The sequence below is a fragment of the Dasypus novemcinctus genome, chromosome 30, assembly GCF_030445035.2.
Source record: "Dasypus novemcinctus isolate mDasNov1 chromosome 30, mDasNov1.1.hap2, whole genome shotgun sequence".
Taxonomy (NCBI): Eukaryota; Metazoa; Chordata; class Mammalia; order Cingulata; family Dasypodidae; genus Dasypus; species Dasypus novemcinctus.
The window spans coordinates 5,011,355-5,036,033 of record NC_080702.1 but is presented as its reverse complement, the minus strand read 5'-3'; the positions used below and the strand labels follow the sequence as shown (position 1 = coordinate 5,036,033).

At 40.2% G+C, this 24,679-nt stretch overlaps 1 pseudogene; it reads right to left on the bottom strand.

Annotated features, from left to right (window-relative positions):
- Nucleotides 1-215: 215 nt before the first annotated feature.
- Nucleotides 216-1,343, bottom strand: LOC131276931 (ornithine decarboxylase pseudogene; annotated as a pseudogene).
- Between the last annotated feature and the right edge of the window lie 23,336 nt (nucleotides 1,344-24,679).

Sequence of the window (24,679 nt, the reverse complement as noted above, 5' to 3'; positions counted from 1 at the left end):
AAATAAATACATCTTTTTAAAAAATCCATATAAAGCAAAATAATCAACTACTTTCCATAGGAACACAGATAAGTGTAACCGCATCTCCTAGTCTTCCTTATTGCTGTGTCTTTGCCAATCCTACTCTTAGAAGGACATTTCAAAACTAGCAGTAATTAAGTTAAATGATCCTCCATTCAAGCTAAACTCACAGTTAACAGCTACAAAAATGCTATTTACACATTAATACTAGCTGGAGCACAAGTGGCCGGGTGGCGCTTCATCCCACTTTCCCAAGCACAGGAAAAAGACAGAGCACTGGCGTCTTGCTCCTCTACTTTGGGTGGAAACCCCCGATCTCGATTTGTTGCATGACTTGCCATGCAGGCCCTGACATCACATAGTAGATGGTTGGCCTTTGGAACCCATTGAAAGTGGAAGCAGTAGCCACAGTGTAAGCCCCCATGTTCTCAAACAGCATCCAGTCACCCACGTGCATTTCCGGCAGGCCACAGCACTCAACGATCCGATCAAGGCCATCACACGTGGGTCCCCATATGCTAGATGAGTAATATTTCTCATCTGGTTTGCATCTCTTCTGCAGAAGAGGCTTTACATGCTCATGACCATAAAGGACACAATTAAATGATCCATATACTCTGTCATTCACATAATACATAAAGGTTTGTTCACTCGATTCATCTTCATCATCAGAGCCTGTGTTCCTTAAATACAATTTTTTTTGGCAATGATATTCACTGCAAGTGTGAAAGCTGAAGCAACATAATATCGGCCTGCTTCAGCTATGATTCTCACTCCAGAATCTAATGGGAAATACTTGTCTAATGCTGGATTAATGACACTGGTTATCTCTCCAAATGTAAGCTTCACATCATCAGTTCTGGGAGAGCCATCATCAATATCAAGCAGATACATGCGGAAACCAACCTCAGCTCCCATGTCAAAGACACAGCAGGCATCAGAGATGGCCTGCACAAAAGTTTCAGGATCAGTATAGCCACTTCCCACATGGAAGCTGACATCAATGATATCAATATCAAGCTCTTTAGCCCATTCCAAAAGAAGCCTGCTGATTTTGTGTGTGGCTCCAAATTTAACACTGAGTGGCAGACTGCTTTGGAGTCATTGGTGGCAATCCACAAAACCAACTTTTGCCTTTGGATGTGCCCTGGCCACTTTCATCAACTCAACCTCGCTGTCAAAAGTCATCATCTCAACTCCATTATTGGCGGCATACTTAATTTGAGACACTTGTTTACAAGGGTTTGCATAGATTATCCTCTGTGGCGGCACCCCAAGACTCTGTACCAACTGGATTTCAGTCTTGCTAGCACAATCAAATCCTGTCCCTATGGAAGCCAGGGTCTTCACTGTGGCTTTATTGTCATTACATTTGACTGCAAAGAAGGGGGTGACACGAGGAAGAAGTTTTAACCATCTCAGATGTTTCTTTAGAATGTCTCCAAGGTCCACAACATAGAAGGCATCTTTATCATCATCAGAAGAAACTTCATTAATTTTTTGGTCCAGAATGTCCTTGGCAGTAAAACCTTCATCAAGGAAATGGCAGTCAAACTCCTCATTACTGAAGTTGTTCATGGTTTCTTGATGTTCCACTGAAACACAACAAAATGGAAAACTAAGAAACAGAATTTAAAGAGATTTCTTTGAGCTTTTCAGGAAGGCAATTCTCCAGGAATTCCAAATCTTGCTGAATTATAAGACTTGTGGCCTTGATGCAGCAGCGGAAATGTTCTCCTAGCACTTGGGTGCCAGGGCCACCCCCCGAGGAGGTCCTGCAGCCCACAATGCTGCCACCACCGCTGCCCACCTCGCTCCCTCTGCTGGAGGACTGCTGGCCCAAGGAGGCGCCGGAGCTGCTGCCAGAGGGTGGTCGGTGGCAGGGCTGCAGGGACATGACTCATTTTTCTTTTTCAATATATCTTTAGCTATTCAGGGCCTCTTTCCTTTCCAAATAAATTTCATAGTGAGTTTTTCTAATTCCTTAAAGAATGCTGTGTTGATTTTTATTGGGATTGCATTGAATGTGTAGATCAGTTTTGGTAGGATAGACATCTTGATAATATTTAGTCTTCCTATCCATGAACAGGGAATATTCTTTCATTTATTTAGGTCTTCTTTGATTTCCTTGAACAGTCTTATGTAGTTCTCTGTGTATAAGTTTTTTACATCTTTAGTTAAGTTTATTCCCAGGTATTTGATTTTTTAATTTACTATTATAAATGTATTTTTTTCTTGATTTCCTCCTGAGCTTGCTCATTATTTGTATATAGAAATACTACTGATTTTTGCACATTCATCTTATAACCTGCAACTTCACTAAACTCATTTATGAGTTCTGGAAGCCTTGTTGTAGACTACTAAGGGTTTTCTATGTATAGGATCATGTCATCTGCAAATAATGAAATTTTGACTTCTTCCTTTCCAATTTGAATGCCTTTTGTATCTGGTTCTTGCCTCAGTGCTCGAGCAAGTACTTCTAAGACAATGTTAAATAGAAGGGGTGAGAGTGGGCATCCTTGTCTCATTCCTGATCTTAGAGGGAAGGATTTTAGGATTTCACCATTGTAAAAGATGTTGGTTGTGGATTTTTCATATATACTCTTTATCATGTATAAAAAATTTCCTTGTATTCTGATCTTTTGGAGTGTTTTTATCAAGAAAGGGTGCTGTATTTTGTCCAATTCTTTTTCTGCATCTATAGATATAATCGTGATTTTTTCCCTTTAATCTGCTTATATGGTTTATTACATTGATTGATTTGCTTATGTTGAACCATCCTTGCATACCCGGAATGAATCTCACTTGGTTATGGTATATAATTTGCTTAATGTGTTGTGCAATACAGTTAGCAACTATTTTGTTGAGGATTTTTGCATCTAGGTTCATTAGAGAGATTGGTCTGTAATTTTCCTTTCTTGTGGTGTCGTTTCTTTGTTTGGCTTTAGTACTAGGGTAATGTTGGAATCATAGAAGGAGTTAGGTAATGTTCCTTCTGTTTTGATCTTTTGGGAGAGTTTCAACAGGATTGGCATTAGTTCTTTCTGGAATGTTCTCTAGAATTCACATGTGAAGCCATCTGGCCCTGGATTCTTCTTAGATGGGAGGTTTTTAATGACTGATTCTATCTCTTTACTTGTGATTGGCTTGTTGAGATCATCAATTTATTCTTTCATCAATATAGACTGCTTATGTGTTTCTAGGAATTTGTCCATTTCCTCTGAATTGTCATTTTTGTTGAAATATAGGTTTTCAAAGTATCCTCTCATGATAATCTTTATTTCTGTGGGGTCAGTGGTGATATCTCCCTTCTCATTTTGTATTTTGTGTATTTGCATCTTCTCTCTTTTTCTTTGTTAGTCTAGCTAAGGGTTTGTCAATTTTATTGATCTTCTCAAAGAACCAGCTTCTTGGTTTTGTTTATACTTTCAAGTGCTTTCCTATTTTCTATTTCATTTAGTTCTGCTCTTATCTTTGTTCTTTCTTTCTTTCATCTTCCTGTGGGGTTACTTTGTTGTTTGTTTTTTTTTTAACTAATTCCTCCAAATGTGCAGGTAGTTCTTCAATTTTTGCTCTTTCTTCTTTTTGGATGTATGAATTTATGGCTATAAATTTCCCTCTCAGTACTGCTTTTGCTGCACCCCATAAGTTTTGTATGTTGTGTTATCATTTTCATTAGTTTCAAGGTAGTTGTTAATTTCTTTTGAGATTTCCTCTTTGACCCACTGTTTTTCTAAGAGTGTGCTGTTTAATTTCCATATCTTGGTGTGAAATCTGGCTTCACTCCACTGTGGTCAGAGATATTATTTTTTATGATTTTGATCTTTCTGAATTCACTGAACCTTTCTTTGTGGCCTAGCATATGGTCCATCTTGGAGAATGATCCATGTGCACTTGAGAAAAATGTATATCTTGCTGTATTCGAGTGTAATGATCTGTATATGTCTATTAGATCCAACTCCTCTAATATACTGTTTAAAGTTTTTGTTTCTTTAGTGTTTCTCTTTTGAGATGTTCTATCCAAAGTTGGTCATGGTGTATTAAAATCTCCCACTATAATTGTAGAGGCATCTACTCTTTCACTTAGTTTTTCCAGTGTTTGCCTCATGTATTTGGAGGCGCCCTTGTTAGGAGCATAAATATTTATGATTATTCATTCTTCTTGAGAGATTGTCCCTTTCACTAATATGTAGTAGCCTTCTTTGTCTCTCACAATTATTTCACACTTAAAGTCTATTTTGTCTGATATTAATATAGCTACTCCTGCCTGTTTTTGGTTATTGTTTGCTTGTAAGATTGTTTTCTAACCATTCACTTTCAACCTACATGAATCCCTGGGTCTAAGATGTGTTTCTTGTAGACAGCATATAGATGGGTCATATTTCCTTATCCAATGTCCCAGTCTGAATCTTTTGATAGGTGAGTTTAATCTGTTGACATTCAGTGTTATTACTTTCAAGGAATTATTTATGTTAGCCATATTTTGATTGGACTTGTGTTTGTCATATTTTGTTTGTTTTTTTCCTTCTCTTTTTGTCTTGTTCGTTGCTCTTACACTCTCCTCCAACTCTTCCTGTCCTGTTTTTTCCTTTCTGCAGAACTCCCTTTAGTATTTCTTGAAGGGCAGGGTTCTTTTTGGCATTCTCTTTCAATTTTTGTTTATCTGTGAATATTTTGAACTCTCCATCATTTTTGAATGCTAGTTTAGCTGGTAGAGTATTCTTGGATGGATTTTTTTTTCCTTTTAGTACCTTGACTATATCATACCACTGCCTTCTTGCCTCCATGGTTTCAGATGAGAAAGCAGCATTTAATCTTATGGAGCTTCCCTTGTATGTGATGGTTTTCTTTTCTCTTGCTGCTTTTAGAATTTTTTCTTTGTCTTGAGCATTGGATAATTTGACAAGTATATGTCTTGGGGTGGGCCTGTTGGGATTTATGATGTTTGGGATGTGTTGTGCTTCCTAGACATGTATATCCATCTCTCTCAGTAGATTTGGGAAGTTTTCAGCCATTATTTCCTCCAACAGCCTTTCTGTCCCCTTTCCCTTTTCTTCTCCTTCTGGGATGCCTATAATACATATGTTTGCATTGACATTCATGTCCCTAAGTCCTAGCTGGATTTTTTCTATCTTTTTATTGATCAGTTCTATTATCTGTTTGATTTCAGATGTAATGTCTTCCATGTTGCTAATTCTCTCCTCTGCCTCTTCTAATCTGCTGCTATATGCACCAAGTCTATTCTTCATTCCTTGAACTGTGGTGTTCATCCCCATCATATCTGTTATCTTTTTGCGTATGTCTGCAATTTCCTCTCCAAGCATTTTCTTCATATTGTTAGTTTCTTCCTATACTTCAGTAAGCTGGTCGCTAATATATATTTTGAGATCTTTAATTACTTGTCTGATGTTCTGCTCCCTTTCCTGGCTTTTAGTTTGTTCATTGGATTCAGCCATGTTTTCCTGATTATTGGTTTGGTTTGTAGTTTTTTGTTGCTGTCTGGTCATCATTTTATCTTGATGGGTTTAATCATCTTGGGGATTAATTAGTTGTTCTTGCATAAGTGTTATGTCTTCTCTTTGTCACTTTGTTCTTCTTGTTCTTTGTTCTTGTTGCTGGCTAAGTTCACTTTGAAGGCAAATATTAGGGCCAGGGAAAGCAAAATGAGTAAGAAAAGAAAGTGTGTAATGTAGTATTGGTAATAAATGTTAACAGAGCATAAATGTGAGATCTGGGAGAGTGGATATTAGACTCATGTAAATTGTGTTGAGTTATAGCAGTAAATAGAGTACCTATAATGAGACAGTCAAGTGAATATGGAAGGAATAGAGTATGAATTAAAAAGCCAGTTTTTTAATGAGAGAGGGAAAGAGAAAAGAAAGACAATAATATCAAGAGTGGACAAAAGACAGGAAACAGAACAAAGGTATTAGAAATTAAAAGTCAGACAATTTGGGGGCCAAAGAAAGGGAGGTGGAATGTAAGGGAGACAGTAGATGAGGGAGGATAACAAGATGTGGAGGAAAGGGGATAGTAGGTGGCCAAAATCAATTCACACAGAAAAGAGGAAATGGAGGATGAGGAAACACAAATGTGAAGTGCTCCCTGTAGCTCCTATTATATAAACTAAATATAATAAAATAAGAAGAAAAAGAGAGAAAAGAAAAAAAGAGAAGAAAAAAGAGGGTGGGCAAAGAAAAGGGAGGGAAACAAGCAAGAAAAAGAAAAGGAGAAAAAAAAAACCCTAAATAAACAAAAAAGAACCTTGGGGGATAAAATGGGAGAAAAGACCAGAATATAATGCAATATTAGCAACCAAGACAAAAAAAGAACAAGAAAAAAGAAAAAAAAAAAACAAATGCTGAGGGCTAGAATAATCAAAGACATCAGTGGACCTCATTGTGCAGTGGATTCAGGGATGGCAAGCCTTTGATATTGCAGACACAAGGTGTGTGAATCTTTGGAGTGTGGGCCACCAGGGTTTAGGGGACACAGACCTGGGAACTATGCATCCAGCTAACAGGGGCCTGGGAGCACTGCAGTGCAACACAGCCTTCAGGGATCCCTGCAGCTGGGCACCAGCCCTAGGGAGAGGGGCCCCACCTGCAAACTCTGACCTCTGTGTCAGAAACCCAAAATTCCACCTCTTACAAGAATCTCTTCTGTCACTGTCTCACCAAATCAACATCCAGACACCTCCTGCCCTGCAAGCCTCTGAAACAGCCTGCTGGGTGTGCTGCTGCACTACAAAGAGTTCAGGGACCACCCCAGACAGGCTGCCAGCCCTAGGTGGAAGGGTTCCTCCTAAAACTTCTGTCCTCCACGTCAGAAACCGAAAGTTCCACCTCTTGCAAGAATCTCTTCTATCACTGTCTCACCAAATCTCCTCCGCCTTTTTGGCTCAGAATTTATTTCTTTCAAATGGCCCTCCACTTTCTGTTTCTCTATTGGTTTTGAAAATATAGTAATTTCTTCTTTGTCATCTTCCTCTGATTGTAAAGGATCTAAGGTGGCAGTAATTTGCTGGCACAAAGCTCACGCAGATAAAAGGAATGGATTCCCCTCTTTGATTTGCTCTCTGTAAAGCTTTCATTACACATCTCCACTGTTTCAAATTTAAAACATTATGCCTGAAACCAACCACAATGTTTTTGTATTACACATCTCCACTGTTTCAAATTTAAAACATTATGGCTGAAACCAACCACAATGTTTTTGTATTAAAGCAAACAATTCAATTAACTCACAACTTTTTACAGGCACCCCACTAGCTTTCAACGAAGTTTTTAACACTTGCAAATATTCTTCTACACTTCCCGTTTGAATACCCATTACCCTGATGACTTCGTGGAAATGTTACTTACCTAAAAGAAGACCTGAGACACACTGCTTTGGACATCATTCATGACCCTTGTAGGAGTCCTTTCCGTGGGTCCCAATGCTGTTTTGGAAGACTCACTTCTTTGGGCCCTGCTTTGGAGTGCCCAAAGCATTTGTTGGAGATTTGCCTCTGAACGTTATTGGGAATGAAAGAAAGAGAAAAAGAAGAATGAAAGAAAGAGAGAGAGAGCTGGGATCAGGGGGTCTGTGAGTAGAGACTCATCAGACAACTTTTTGTTTACAAGGCACTCTATATATACCCCAGTCTACATGAGAACAAGCAGCAACATGCAGTTAACTATCAGCATTCCTCATAGTCTAAGGAACTTAAGAAAATCTTATCTCAAGGTACAGTCTAGGTGTTCAATTTACTACAAAATATATGTGCTCATCTTTTCTTTTAGTCTTTAACAGCTTCCTCCTGTTTACTGGGAACTCTTTATTACCACATTCCTTCGGTTGCAAGCATAGCCATGGAAACAGCATGTCTCTTCTTGTGAGACCACTGTGCCTCAGTTTCCAAAGGGAAAAAGCTATAGAATATTCCAGTCTGTAATTGGATGCAGAAGTTATACCATACTCAGCCATGAAAGGATAGTAGCTGCGGTTGCAACATTACATGAGGTGTCAGCTGACTTGGGCAGGGGGCGTACTTTTTAGTTAATAGAGCTCATGATTTGCTGGTTGCTAATCTCAAGAAAAACCTAGCATATGTCAACTCACAGACTGACCTTTTTTGAAATCATGCTGCTCACTCCTTAAAATATCCAAATCCTCTACTGTGATACTTTAAATCCAGTACTCTGTTGTCCATGCCTGAAAAAGATGATTCTCAAGATTGTGAGGTTCCTGTTTCTCAATTATTATCCCCAGGACCAGATTTACCAAAAATAAAGCAAAGCAAAGCAAAACACACACACACACACACACAAAACAAAACAAAACAAAACAAAAACAACTGAGGTGAGGAGCCCCCACTTCTCTAGACAGGGGGCTCGGGGTGGGGAGGCGCAGGCGTGAGAGGATGCACAGTGACTCGAAGGACAACTGCGGAGATGAGGTGGATGGCGCAGGTCTACTTTATTGAGGAAGTACAAGCAGTTTTATAGAGTATGAAGAGAGGGGATTGGTGGAGGGTGATTGGGTTCTGATAGGCTAGCTTAGCTGTTGTTACCTTATAAGGGCATAGAAGCAGAACTCATCTACTAGGCTGGTCAGTAGTTACTAGGGAGAGCTTAAATTTGAGAGGGCTGAGCTGGATAGCTCACTGATAGGTGGAAGAGAGCAGGCGTGTCTTTACGAGGTAGGAGGCCCTGAGATTGGCCCAGACGGAGGTGGTGTGAGGGGGCTTGCGTGAGTTTCCCCTGTGGGGAGGCGTAGGCGCATACCTTGTCCCGAGGGGCCAACTAAGGGAGACGTATTTCGTGCCTCAGACCTCGGAGGCGGCCAGTTCTGAGAGCCAAACTTTTGCAAGCTTGCCCTCAAACAACAACATAAAAATCCTTGCTAAACCTGGGTTAGATCATATTTTAAGATGTGTCTTACCATAAAACAGAAACAGATATTTATGAGTCAGACTATGAATTAACCACTACAGTAGAAGCAGTTACTGGTCAACAAGCCCCTAGCCTCACCATGCCCTAATGAGCTGTGGTAAAACTTTTAAATAGAGGCAGTCATTTAGCTAAAAGGAAATCACAATATTTATACTGACCGTAGATATGTGTTTGGAGTAATTCATGACTTGGGAAGTTTATGAAAACAAATGGACTCCCTGAAGTCATTAGGAACCAAATAAAGAATGGTAAATATCTGAAGTAATAGATATATTTCTATCACCTAAGAAAAAGGTAAAACAAAGAAAAAATGTTGTGATAAAAGTGGAAGCTCACACTCACAAAACTTAGAAGAAAAATGCCAACCTAGCAGCTCAACATTATGTGGAGACAACAAAACAGTTTCCTTATACAATGTACCTCATAAGCCCTCTCCAAATGAGTTAGCTCACAGTTAGGAAAGTGTTTTTGTATTTGAAAAAGAAAAATAGAGTCAGTAGGGTCACCAATTAAATTCTGGGGATAGAATCTAGGAAGTGCTGGATAGTGCCCTGTTTGCCCTAGAGTCCCTAGAAGAAACTACATGTGAGCCCTCCATGAAATTACCCATTACAGAATGCAAAACATGAAAAAGGACAAGGAAATATATTGGTGGGCAGTCTTTGATAAGGTACTTTAACAAATCTGTAACCAGGATCATACGTGACAGGCTTGTAAACTAGGCAAAATTTATTAATGTATGTATCTCCATAAACTTAACCTCCACAACTGGACTATTTGAACATCAGTTGAAGGGCTTTACCAGCCAGTTCTTTCAATGGATTTTAATTAATATAGTTTATGGCTTACAGGTATTAATAATGGGTTGAGGCATTCTCTTGTCAAAATAAGAATGCTTTAACTGTAGGGGAAAAAAAGAAAATGGTTTTCCAAAGCAGGGAGTACCCTTTGAACTCTCAAGCAAGCTTCAAACTCACTTCACTGGAAAGGTTATAAAAAAGAGTGTCAATAAACATTTATGTAATCTAAATATCTTTAAAAAATATATATGTGTATATATATATATATATATATATATATTTAAAGTTTGGTTCAAGTGTTTCCCATCCAGCAAATCATCCATTGCCCATATCTTCCAACACCTATGGTAAGGTAGAATAAATCCATGAAATATATAAATTAAAGCTTAAATATTGACTCACTGGTACTGTCTTGGCCAAAACATTCCCTTTGGTCCTCATGGTCCTGAGGTCTATGCCATCAGGCAACAACACTGATCCCACAAGAGGTAATTATAGGGCAGCCCATGTATGGGGAACAGTTCACTAGAGAGGATCTGTAACAGTTTGATGCTGGATGGTTCCCAGAGAATCATGTCCTTAGAGCCAATCCATTCCTGTGGGAGTGGACCTACTGTAAATGGGACTCTTTGATTAGATTACTTCTGTAAGGCATGCACCAGGGTGGGACTTAATCCTCTTACTAGAGTCCATATGGAAAGAGACAGACACAGGTGCTCAGAGTGAAATGCTCAGAAGCTGAGAGAGAAACCAGAAACTGAAAGCAACAGAGTTCAGAGGAGAAAGCAGAGACTGACAGATGACACTATGTACCTTCCCATATGACAGAAGAGTCCAGGATCACCCACAGCTGATCTTTGAGGAGAGAGCATTGCCAGAAGATGTCTTGATTTGGACTCTTTTCTCAGCTTCACAACTGTAAGCTTGCAAGTCAATAAACTCCCTTTGGAAAAGCCAACTCATTTGGGGAAATACTGTTTTCATCAGCCTCGGTTAACTAAAACAGGATCCAATGATAGTGAATTGAGGTTTTTTCAGTATTGTAGGAAATCAGTGGAATATCCTCAGGGATTTTTTTTTTTTTAAGTTACTGAAGATTTACTGACCCTCTACCACCTAAAGACAACATTCCACCACCTGCAAACTGATGACATTATATTCTGGAAAAGAAAACAATGAAAAACCAATCTCTGACCTACTTGAAATAAACTTATCAGGTGTTAATAACTTCACATATAGCTGTCAAATTAGAAGGAAATGAGACTTGAGTACAACACATGCAGCTAAAACTGATGTCACTTCCAAGGTGGGTATATGAAATGGTACATGATTCAAAATTAAAATTAACCAAAATACTCCAGAAGCAGTTGACACTATGTGTGTATCTGATGTGGAGAGGTACTGCCAAGATCATGGAACAAGAACCCATTCAGCCAAGTGTTTTGTAGATTATGGGGAAGTTTTTTCAGTGATGAGGTACAAACACAGATACCCAGCAAGATAGCATGAAATGAGAGGTTCATAATATCAAAGAATCTGGAGGGGGAGAATGGAGAATCTTGGCATGGCAGGTCCCAGCTTACCTAGCCTAGGTTCCTGTGAGGGTTCATGGAAGGGCAGGTTGGAGCACATGTTTATTCCAGGCTCTTGTCTTTACTGTGACCCAGATGGGAAGGATCCAATGGATCCTGGGCCTGGCAGTTTCACAATATATGGTACAAAAAGCAGATGTGACTAAGGCCATGTGGAGAAGCTGGGAGCAGCTTCTTATCATCCAAGCCATATGGAAATTGATGCCTTGCAAATAAATTACACAGCAGGAAAGAGCTGCAGTGGCAAGGGGGCAATTGAAAAGAAGTGGCAGAGGCTGATCATAGAAGCTGAGGTTAGCTCTTATCATCCATACCTGTGAAGGTGCAGGTGTTGCTAGTTGTGGTTATATCCAGGGAAGTGTTAACTCAGGTGGTTGCTCAAAATGACTAAGTCAGGACAAGGTGAAGATGTGTCGAAATAATTTATTTCATTACACCAAAATTCCCTTGTTTAATTGACACCCTTGTGCTTTTATCTATATTTACAATTTTGTTTTTATGCTTTTGTTATCTTCCTCAAAAGCCGATTTTCCATACTTTCTCTAGACATCAAGATAAAACCCTTAGTTTAAATAACACTATTAGGAGCAGATGTGGCTCAAGTGGTTGAGTGTCCACTTCTCACATTGGAGATCCTGGATGCAGTTGCCTCATGCCTCCTAAAAAATTAAGAAAAACAAACAAGAAAAACAAAAGAAAAAATCAATTCAGTGAAGCCTATGTGGCTCAATGTTTGAGCTCCAGCTTCCCACATATGAGGTCTCTGGTTCAAACCCTGGCCTTGGTACGTCAAACAGACAACAAAAACAACAACAAAAATCCCAAGGGGACTGCACTTCATCAGTCCAACAGTGGTTTATATGGACTAATATCCAGGTAACCCTTCCCAGGAGAACAAAAGGCAAGTCAGCAAAGCCAGCATCAGGTGACCAAGGGTATTGGCTCTTCTAGGTTTGAATTTCCTAGTCTGAAAAGGCAGACTGTGGTCAGCACTCATTTTGTTTTGCTTTAAAAAAAAGAACTTTCTCCTGAGAAAGGAAAAAAAAATCATACTTTCTCTCATTTTTTAAAAGCATCACTACATAAAATTATGGGTTTGCAAAGTAATAAAATTTGACATCCAAATAAAATAGTTTTTCTCCCAGGAATTTTTCAAACTCTTCTTGTGTCATATATGATGCTAACAAATATAAAGCAGGTAATCTAAATTTCAGTTTTGTGACAAAATGCATGTTTTTCCAAAGCTGCACAGAAAGCTCACCTAAACACTTGGGCCCTGAGAGAGTGGCCTTTAGGGAGCATGCTGGGCACCCAGCAGCCTCTGGGGCTGATCCAGAAGCAGAACCCCCTGTGAGTGGGAACTGGACCATGAAGGCAGCAGAGAGGCCACAGGAGCCCAGAGACTTGGTGGGAAATCTCAGTCTCCATTCAACCATGCTCTGTTTGGCGTTCTCTGCACAAACCAAAGGCACCTGGATCCACTGTGTGAGGAGAGTGATAAAAGCACCTGGGGAAGTGGCTGCCTCCAGGAAGAAGACCAGGCTGGGGGAGCTCTCATTTACCCCCACAGACCAGGGAAGAGCCTGAGGGCCATAAAGGACCACCTGCTCACAGGGCCTCTATTCTCTAAGCACCAAGCTCGAGCCCTTGCCCACCACATCCCTCCAGTATAAACCAGTGGTCTCTTTCTGACTGCACTCACCACTGGGGAGGCATTACTACTGCCTATGTGCAAAGAATGGTTTGTCAGGTCAAATCCTCCAAAACTGTAGATTCTCTGTGTGAAGGAGAGGCAGACAGGAGAGGAGTTACCCCTGAAGTAGCTGGCAGAGCAGCACACCAACCCCAGACCCCACGTGCAGGGTGTCGCTGAGCTACAGATGTGTGTGCAGGTGGAAGTGATGGGGGAGAAGGTGCAGAACTCAGGTTTCCAGGAACCTCTTGCCTAAACAGAGGTCCACAGTGCCCCTGACATACAAACACCATGATCACCACAAAGCTCTCTGCATATTCTGTGCCCTAAGATTCCCAGTCTTTTCATGACCCAGCCTCCCATTCAATCTCTCTTATGTCAGTGACAAACAAAATAAGGGCTATTTATACAGGGTCATGAGCTCAGCAGTTTTAGAAGAGAAGACAGAAGCCCAATGGCTCCAGAGAGCCTTCTAATGGGCTTCTGTGTAGTTTAAATCACTCAGAAAGGAATGAGGCTATGTTTATTGCATGCAGACAGGCAGGCTCATGCACTGCCACAACTTTACCAACTTACTTAAATATGACCCTTTTTCTAAACGTGTAAGGGGGAAGAGACCACATTTCCCCAGAAAGAAAAAGTTGGATGAACAACTGTCTTCAACCACACTCTTTAATTTCATCAGGAAATTATTGAAGTTTTATAAGGAAGAAGAACTTCAGTGTCCTTTTAGCTTGTTTCAAACTTCATGGAATGCCTTTATATTAGGTAACATAAGGCAGTAATTTTATATTTCCAGAACTTGATTTGAATACACTGTTGACTAAAAAACTAAACAAACAATACCTAAACTTCTAAGAAAATAAGTGAAAGCAAAAACACCCTATTTTTGGCAAAGCTGATTATCTTTTAAATAGCTGTAATAAGATGTGAACAGCAGATACATGTTTCTCAAAGGACTATAGTTAATATTATGTATACTAGAATAGCACAATGAATATTAGAAATGCTGCTTATTTAAAATAGGCATGCTTGCTCTAAATACTTTAATTAGCTGACTGAGAAACACCCAGGAAGGGAAATTCCAGACACTGGGCTCCCAGATGTGGACTCAAATCCTGTGTCTGTCTTACGAAGTGTGATGAGTGAAGTGCTTAGACTCAGCTCTGCTTCCCCAGCAGCAACACTTATCATGGACTGAAGACTGGATGGCAGGTGCTCAGTGAGGGCCACTGCACTCAGGACAGCCACCAGTGCCTCCCGACCACTATGACCCTGAAGTTGAGGCTCAGTCAATGCCACAGCCATGCAAATGAAGGGCTGGAATTCATTCTGTGAATTTCCACTCTAAAAGCAAAGCACACTGGGGAGGAATGGAAGGGCTGAATGTGGTAGTTTTGTCCAAAGAGGAGCAGTCAGCAGCCTTTCAAGGTGGCAGATGATGAGGACACCAAAGAACCTTCTCCCTCAGCAAACAGCTGCTGCTGCTTTGAATAATTTAGGGTGGTTGCAATCTCCAATGGGACATTCCTAATTTATAGCAATTTAATGGGATATCTGACTTCCTTTATAGTCAACTTGGCTGGACCTCGATCTACTCTGTAAAAAGAGAAAGACTCACATGCAAAAACGTTCACCAAACCACCTAACAAAGCAAATGGTGTTGCACCCACCCTTCAAGGCTGATTTTTAATATTAGCTTTCCCTTCCCACCTTATAAGGCCAAGTAAAGGTTCTCATGTTTACTAAGGCAATGATTTTATTTCACTTCCTTTCCCCTGACTCGGGCTTCATTGTTGTAGAATTTGAGAGAGGTTCAATTATTTGCATATAGAGAGGCCAGGACTCAGGAATGATTTTGAGAAGGAAAAATGGTTTATTGATGGCCAGCCGAACTTGAGAGTTTTTTGTTTGAATCCTGAGCCCCGAACAAGATTTTCAAAATGTCTTTTATACAGAGACGGAAGTCTAAATGGTCCCTTTGTTTCAGTTCTCAATAGGCTTGAATTAGCATATATATCTTCCACATCTTAGGTAAGCTTTTAGCATGGACTCCAGACATTCTAGATAAACTTATAACATATTTGGTTTGCATTTCCCCTAAATACTTAAAGTTTATAGACCTTGCATTGTTTAACTGTTTCCTGGGACTGGAGTCATTGCCATTGTCACTAAGGGCAGGGCTGCAGCCTCTTACCATTCTACACCCACAAGTCAAACAGCTTAGGTTATCTCTGAAGAGACAAAGAGCCTCCCACCCATAGCCCACATTATTTCCCCCCTTTGCCAAAGTTTAACTTGCTAAACTTTGGCATAATTATTGTTGAAGCTATGAGGTGGATGGCTGTTTGTTGTTTTGACTGATTATTTATTAGTCTTTAGTGCAGTATCCAGGGCTATTTTTAGAAGTTTAGAACTTTTCATTCTGGACAGCAGAATCTTGGGGCAGGGGCCTCCTGCAGTTATTCTGCTGCCACCGGCACTCACGTGGATTTCCAGTCAGGTTCCAGATCCATCTATTACTTTCATTTTACCCTTAAAGAGTTTACACCTTTAATTTAAAAGGGGTGCTGAAGGGAAATGATTTCTTTTCTGTAACTGCTTCCTGCTGGCCATGGGCTGTAGTAATTGCCTAACAAGGTGTAAATTTCTTATTTTAACTGGAGGAGGATGCATCAGGCATTCTGTACGAAGTTGGATGAAGTTTTCATATGGTTAATAAGATGTTTACTCTGAAAGAAATAAATTTAATAAAAAATTTGGAATACCCATTTTTAAAAGAGGACATTGGATTACAGAGGTAGACAAGGTTAGGTGCCTATAAAGATGGCATTCCTTCTTAAAAGCTGGTGGGAACAGCATATATATTCTTTTTTAAGTTATTTATCTTTAGAGAGATATTGCAACAGACACTTAGCTTTGTCTGAATCAGGACACATTCCAAGCTGTTTAATGTCTGGCATTCATTTGCTCTGTCAGATGCTCCTGGTGAACTGGCACTCCTTGGGCAACTGGCTTCATTCAGGATTAGAACACTAAGTTGGAAATGTTCTTAGTTTTCAGCTGTGGGAGTGATCAGAACTACAGAATAAAGGTTTTTTTATAGCTTGGCTTTAATTGTACAATTTCCAGCAATTTTGACTTGTTTAATAGGTGACTCACCATCAGCAAGCAAGCCTCACCTTTGCTACACAGTAGAGTACAGCAGAATATAGTTAAGTTGACTGAGCCTGGCTGAGACTGCCACCTCATTCTACAGACATGTTTATTAACTGTTTAGAAAATGAATTCACTAGGAATTTAACATGTCCAATATACTTTCACATTTGATCTAAAACAGAAAAGATAATGTTATAATTATTAGGCATACATTTAGCACAGGATAAGAGTATAGCACTTAATATTAATTAATGTATTATTACTTAATGCAAAGGATTTAGAGTTGCAATTAATAGTTTTAAGTTTCAGGTTTGTAATACTTTACATGTTATCTCTCCATGAGAGCAGGCCATAATGCCAATTGTGTTTAAGTTTCACTTACAGTATCCTGGTATCATAGCTCCACTTAGCATGTTTTTCAATGCAGTGAGCAAGTCACAGCATCCTTGATCTTAGAGAGATTTTCCAGGAAGAGCTTGTGTGCTAGGCTTAGGGGTATAAATTGTGTCATTTTTCTTTGTTCGAGGCACCAGCCATATCTGGCTCTGTGCCCCTTCTTGCAAGATTGAGAATAAATTATTTTCTTCTCCACAATCTGGTGAGCCTTATTTTCGTCCAGAAGATTTCTTTCCAACAAAATAAATGTAATTAGTGGCTCTATTAACAAATTTCAGTAAGTAAAAGAAGAGTCCATAAAAACTATGAGAGATCTTTCCTGGATTATGATTAAACAAATTAAGTAATTGTGTAATGTGTTTTAAAACCTGGTAGTCAGTATGCTTTTAAATTATTCATTTTCATAACTTAAAGAAGTTTTTAGCTTCCTGTAAGAGAAAAAGAGAACATTCCTTGCATAAACTATAATGGTTTCAATTTTATTATACTTGAGTGTAATCTCCCATAGTTAATTTATAAACTAAATTAACATTATATATTGGAAAACGGACTTTGGCCCAGTGGTTAGGGCATCTGTCTACCACATGGGAGGTCCGCGGTTCAAACCCCGGGCCTCCTTGACCCGTGTGGACCTGGCCATGCACAGCGCTGATGCGTGCAAGGAGTGCCGTGCCACGCAAGGGTGACCCCCGCGTGGGGGAGCCCCACGCGCAAGGAGTGCGCCCGTGAGGAAAGCCGCCCAGCGTGAAAAGAAAGAGCAGCCTGCCCAGGAATGGCACCGCCCACACTTCCCGTGCGGCTGACGACAACAGAAGCGGACAAAGAAACAAGATGCAGCAAATAGACACCAAGAACAGACAACCAGGGGAGGGGGGGGAATTAAATAAATAAATAAATCTTTAAAAATGGGGGGGAAGAGGGGGGGGTGGGGGAGTGGGGTTGAATGGGACCTCACATATATATTTTTGATGTAATATTATTACAAAGTCAATAAAAAAAAGAAAAAAAACATTATATGTATGAAATCTTTAGAGTAATAAAATTATAGGTTCACATTGGTGAAATTAGGCTAAAGGAAAAAATTGTAGATATACTCTCTTAAATAAATAGAGTAAATATCTTTGGTTGGTAATTGTAATTTAATAAGTTTATTTAAACATGAGGTGGCTAGTCAATCTGGTTATAGTCAATTATAAAGAGTTTGTAAAACATCTTCCACACAGTAGTAAAACTGAGAAGCATTTTATTATCTGTAAGCAACTGCTTCATTTCTGGCTACATACAGGAGAATAGACAAGATGTGTGTGTACATTTTGAAATACTGCTTCTTTTGTTTAAAAAGATAAGGGCATCTAAGAGCTTAAGTAAAACAGGGAGAAGAGCTCTAATCTTCTTCCCTTTTAGTTAGCAGAGACAACAAGCATGTCTCTCAAGGCATCAAAGCAGAATGCTCTGATCCATATCAGGAGGTTGGGGGGGGGCCTCCACACTTAGCTTCCCAGCCCCAGTGGCCTCCCACTATCAAGAGGACAGATGGGAAGAGGGGGGAGCATGGCTATTAGCAACCTTTGTTCCTTTTGTTTGGGGCTTGTGTTGCCCTGTGTGACTGGAAGGGGGATGGAGCAAGAAGCTGAGCCTTTTTCTGGTCAGAACCTCTGACTCAGGTTCTGATGCTTTTGCCTCAAGGGATCTCCTACTCTCAACCTAATGTGTTGGAATACAATAGTGGTGTGAAATTGACACGAAGGCTTCCATGTGCCCCATGAACAGAACTGGGGAGCCTCAAAAGATCCAACTGTAGGCACAAAAAACCCTGCATGGCAAATGTGCAATACCAACAATTATCTAGCTACTGATATGCTATGAGCACCTCACAGATTCCTGTTTCAGAACCAGAGACCCTGGTTAGAACAAAAAAATCATTACTGAAGTTGCTAAAGTCTGTTGGTGCACAAAAACACACACAATGAAGGACATTATATTTTATCTTGGCCACTATATTATGACCAAGTGATGAGAAACAACAATATATTGTATATTGTTTAAATTATCTTCTAGGGGAGTTGTTTGTAGTACCAAACTCCTCTGTGAAAGAACACAGGAAAATGTCTACAGAAACTTGGTAGTAGTCAACCAGCAGGAACCATCAGATTCAGGTGCATCTCTAAGTGAAAACAGGTGTCACCTTCAAGATGGCAACCATCAGGAAGTAGACTTGGTCCAGTGGATAGGGTGTCCATCTACCACATGGGAGGTCTGTGGTTCAAACCCTGGGCCTCCTTGACCCATGTGGAGCTGGCCCATGTGCAGCACTGATGTGCACAAGGAGTGCTGCCCCACGCAGGGGTGCCCCCCACATAAGGGAGCCTCATGCACAAGGAGAGCACCTCATAAGGAGAGCCGACCAGTGTGAAAGTTCAGCCTGCCCAGTAATGGTGCCACATGCACAGAGAGCTGACACAACAAGATGGTGCAACAAAAAAGAGACACAGATTCCCATGCCACTGACAACAACAGATGCAGATAAAGAACACACAGCAAATGGACACAGAGAACAAACAACTGGGGCAGGGGAGAGGGAAGGGGAGAGAAATAAAATAAAATAAATCTTAAAAAAAAAGATGGCAGCCATCAAAGGGACCCTGTCCTAGAGGTGTAGGAGGAGAAAACTTCATCCTCAAATTTGATTTTTAGACCTTCTTCTAAAAGGAGAGTAATTAGTGAGACAGAAAATTCAGAAGACTTAGCTGGTGGACAACAGAGAAAGCACCACAAATCTGCTAGCATTTTCCTTTCCTCTGATGAAAGTCTTGTTCTATAATAAGGAAGATATGGTGTAAAAGATTCTGTAGGAGTGAATCAATGGAGACTATCAAATCTGGATCTTGATACTGGTATAAGTGAACATTCTGGTGATTGGTTGAATCAGGATTCAGTTTCAGATCAATTCAGTGTATAATTTGAAGTTGAATCTCTTGATTCAGAAGATTAGTGAAGAAGGACAAGAACTCTCATATGAAGATGATCAGGTTTATCAAGTTACTGTTTATCAAGCAGGGGAGAGTGATACAGACTCATCTGAAGAAGATCCTAAAATTTCCTTAGCTCTCTGTGGGAAATGTACTTCATGCAATGAAATGTATCCTCCCCTTGTGGAAATGCATTACAACAGATGTGAGAATTGGGTTCCTGAAGATAAAGGAAATGATAAAGGGAAAATACCTGGGAAAGCCATACTAGAAAACTCAACACATGTAGAAGAGGGCTTTAATGTTCCTGATTTCAGAGAAATGACATAGAGGAAAATAATAAAATCACACAAGCCTCCCAATCCCAAGAAAATGGGGGCTATTCTCAGCCATCAACTTCTGGTAGCAACATTTATACCAGTCAAGAAGATGTCAGCCATCTGCCCATTGGGATTTAAGCCCCCTCTCAAGTAGAAGCAGTGGGATCACCATCCTGAAATTCTCAAGACTGGGGAGTGAACAATGGACTAAAGTAGACTTAGTATTATACTATTATAGACTTAATATTATTCTAGCAATGGAAGAACTTTTATCATTGATGTAAAGATAGTGGCCACCAGAGGTTCTGAGGCGAGGGAGAGGGAAGAATAGATATAATATGGGGACATTTGGGGCATTGGAATTTCCTGCATGACATTGCAATGACAGGTATAGCACATTACATTTGGTCATAACTTATAAAATTGGGTAAGGCAGAGTGTAAGCTATAATAGAAACTATAGTACATTGTTAATAACAATGCTTCAATATGTGTTTATCAATTGTAGCAAATTTACCACACTAATGAAAGATGTTAATGTGAAAAGTGTGGGAGGGTTAGGGTGAGGGGTTTGGGGAATATGGGAATCCCCTATATTTTTTATTAAACATTTATATAATCTAAAGCTTCTTTAAAAATTAAAAAAAAATTAAAGCTGTCAGAGAGTTTGAGAGGAATGAAACACAAGATAAAGAAAAATGCATGGAATCTAGTTTCCATCTTTGTGCCATTGAACCTTGTGACCTAAAATTGACTGTATCATCCATGACAAAAAAGGACATCTTATGGCTTGTTTCACATGTTCAAAAAAGCTAAAAAAACACACAAAAAAAACAAAATAAGTCCTGCCCAATATATAGGCAGCTAGTTCAAATGATTATGCTAACTTATTTCTCCTAGTTGACTTGTTTGTAAGAGTAGAATTATATATTTCTAACTATGTAACCCTAAAAACTCAGTTATTTTAGCAACATTAAATTTATTTTTATGTTTTTATACATATTGAAGTGTAAAAGTATCTCAGTCCATGTAGAAATCTTCTCCTTAATATAATTTACCTACTTGGGGAGGGGATATGGTTTAGTGAATATTCATTTCATTTTAGGAAAATTTCACTTCTCTTTATAGTTCATATTTGGGTTTTAATGTAATTTGGATTGGCTATATAGCTGGTTATTTTGGCAACATTAAATTTATTTTTATGTTTTCATACATATTGAAGCTTAAAAGTATCTCAGTTCATGTAGAATTCTTCTCCTTCTCCAACCATTCTGGAGGACAGTTTGGCGGTTTCTCAAAAAACTAGCCATAGATTTGCCATATGACCCAGCAATACCACTGCTGGGTATATACCCAGCAGAACTGAAAACAAGGACAAAAACCGATATATGTACACCAATGTTCATAGCAGCATTGTTCACTATTGCCAAAAGTTGGAATCAACCCAAATGCCCATCAACAGATGAGTGGATCAATAAAATGTGGTATATACACACAATGGAATACTACTCGGCTGTAAGAACAAACACACTACAAACACATGTGATAACATGGATGAATCTTGAGAACCTTATGTTGAGTGAAGCAACCCAGACATTGAAGGACAAATACTACATGACCTCAATGATATGAAATAACCAAGCTGCCCTAGATAGCAAGAGACTGAACGATAGGTTTACTGGAAATCGGAGGGTGGAGGAAGGATGTGAGCCGATGTCTGCAGGGGTGGAATTTAAGACGAGATGGTGGTAAGTATGAACACAAAGAAGAGATAAAAGGGGGGCAAGGGGTTGCCTTTGCTTGGGGCTTTGCGGGTTTGAGGGTGGCTGGGGAGGGACGGATGGGTAACATTGCCCAAAAGTGGGGGGAGGGAGGGGTAGCATACGAACACAGGAGAGGGTCAGGTGTTGGTGGAGAGTAAAATGCTGAGAAAATCATATCAAAATATAATAAAGAGGGTTACCTGTTTAGAATGCTCGGAGGGGAGGGTCTGATGCAGGACGGGCTCCTGGGGAATGTCTAAATGCTCATTCTGCCAGAGTGGGTGACACCATGGGGTAGAAACCCAAGTAGTGAGAGTGGGGGTGGACCCACATCCTGGGGAGGACTAATGCCATCAAATAGAGGGAACTGTATCCCTCGAGAGAAAGGGTGGCTCCCAGGGCATTGGGGCAGTTGAGCAAGTTAGACCCTGAACACTATTCCATCTATATCTGGAAGTGGCTCCTCAGGAAACGGAGGTTGGCTGTCACTGTGGGCACCAAGGTGGAAAGGAAAATGGACGTTAAGTGTGTGGAACCAAGGTAAATGGGGGGTAAGAGAGGAGTTTCTTGAGAGTACACAAGGATGGATATAAAACATGTAATATTACACCATAACATATAGGAGATAACAGACTGATAATGTAAACCATAATGTAAAACATAGGATAACTAAGAATGTAAAAAACTGTGTATCCTAAAGTATGCACCATAATGTAAGCACAGATGTCACCTTGTTAGAAAGCTAGTGTCTCAGACTCTATACATCACGTTAAGTAAATATGATGTGAATAGGGTGTAAGAGTAGCACTGTGGAAGGGAAAAGGTTTTGTGGTGGATGTATGGGAGTGCTGTACATTATATATATGCATTGCTGTGGTCTAGGGCTCCTGTGAAGAGAAGCTGAATAATTAGGGGAAAAAAAAAAAAAAGAAAAAGATAGGATGTAGAATTTTTTCCAAGTAAACACGTGTTCTTTATCTAACCTTTAAACCCATCGCTATATGCCATTCCCTAGTAAGGGACCCTGACATTATATTGGGCTTCAAATTTCGGGGAGTTCTGGATCACAGAGTGTTTCAACAATGGCAATGGAGGGATACTGGTATGGGATGCTATTGACAGGTGATATATGGCTGACAGGGAGCTGTACAGAACATATGTCCAGGGTGCATGGTAATGTTTGGATATACTCATAGTGGTAACAATTAAAAACCACAGCAGGGGGGGTACTGGGTTCCTGGCCAGTGGTGTTCTGTCGTGGTCCCTAGGGGAGCAGCGACAGTCTCCCAGGTGCAGCGGCGGGGACCGGGAGGGAGTGAGGGTTCAACAGTGAGCCCCTGACGCTAATGACTATGCTTGTGAGCTGATAAGCCTAAAATAAGAACAAGGCCTAGAGCAACATTGTGCCTGGGAATTTCCTCCTGTCAGCCTTCATGTTACTCAAATGTGGCCAGTCTCGAAGCCAAACTCAGCATGTAAATGCAATGCCTTCCCCCCAGCGTGGGACATGACACCCGGGGATGAGCCTCCCTGGCAACGAGGGACCACTATCAACTACCCACTGATGATGCAACTGGAAAATGACCTTATACGGAAGGTTCAATGTGGATCAGCAGAATATCCCTGTCTATATAAAATAACATGACTTTAAAATGCTGTTTGACCTAATGTAAGGGGGAAATGGAAAGGAGAAATGAGTTTATATGGCTACGAGTTTCTAAAAAAGAGTCTGGAGGTTGGCAGAAGGATTGCCCTTATGCACAACTGAGCAGAGTCAGAGAAACAGATAAAGCAGATACAACCCCCAGGTATTGGTTCCTTTGAGGGCTAAAGAGACCCATGGGAGTTATGGTCATGGCCGATGGGGTTAACTACCAGGTCAGATGGCCCCTCTTTGGAAATGGTGTTTATGTGTGATGAATCTGGACTCAGATGGGATCTCCCTTCATAAGACTTTCATGCTAATGTGCTGGAGGTGCAGTTAATGTTGGGATTTAAGATATATTTAGGGGATTTGAATCTCTGGACTGACAATGTGATAGCCAGGTCCTGAGCCTCAACAGACTCCAGCACCTACAATCTGTTTTATTGGACTTACCACACTCAGCTAAGATGGAGTTGAAGAAGGACAACCACCACACCATGGAGCCTAGAGTGATTACAACTGAAAGTGGGAGGATTGCATCCAGCATCCATGTGGAATCTGAGCCTCCTCTTGACATAGAGGTGCAATGGATACAACCAATCCAATGTCCACATAGAAGAGGTGGCATTGGATTGGGAAAAGTGGACATGGTGGCTGATGGGTATGGGGAAAGGCAGGAAGAGATGAGAGGTGGAGGCGTCTTTGGGACATGGAGCTGCCCTGGATGGTGCTTCAGAGGCAATCACCGGACATTGTATATCCTCACAGGGCCCACTGGATGGAATGGGGGAGAGTATGGGCCATGATGTGGACCATTGACTATGAGGTGCAGAGGTGCCCAAAGATGTACTTACCAAATCCAATGGATGTGTCATGATGATGGGAGGGAGTGTTGCTGGGGGGGGGGGGGGGGAAGAGGTGAGGTGGGGGTGGGGTTGAATGGGACCTCACATATATATTTTTAATGTAATATTATTACAAAGTCAATAAAAAAAATAAAAATAAAAAAAGAATTCTTCTCCTTCATAAAATTTACCTACTTGGGGAGGGGATGGGGTTTAGTGAATATTCACTTCATTTTAGGAAAATTTCACTTCTGTTTATAGTTCATGTTTGGGCTTTAATGTAATTTGAATTGGCTATATAACTGATTTTTTAATTCTATCCTTCATATTTTAATTCATTTCCACCTTCACTTAAATAAAAATATCTGATTTTTCAAAATATAAGTAGGGGATTCACATATATGTTACTTAGTACCTTTCTTTTAAGGAGATAAATTCTGTGAGAGAGATTTATTATTTAAATTTTAGATACTCTTAAATCTTCTCATCCTTACTCTGCTCTTTCAGAGTCTCTTAAAATATTCTTTACAGGGAAGCAGAC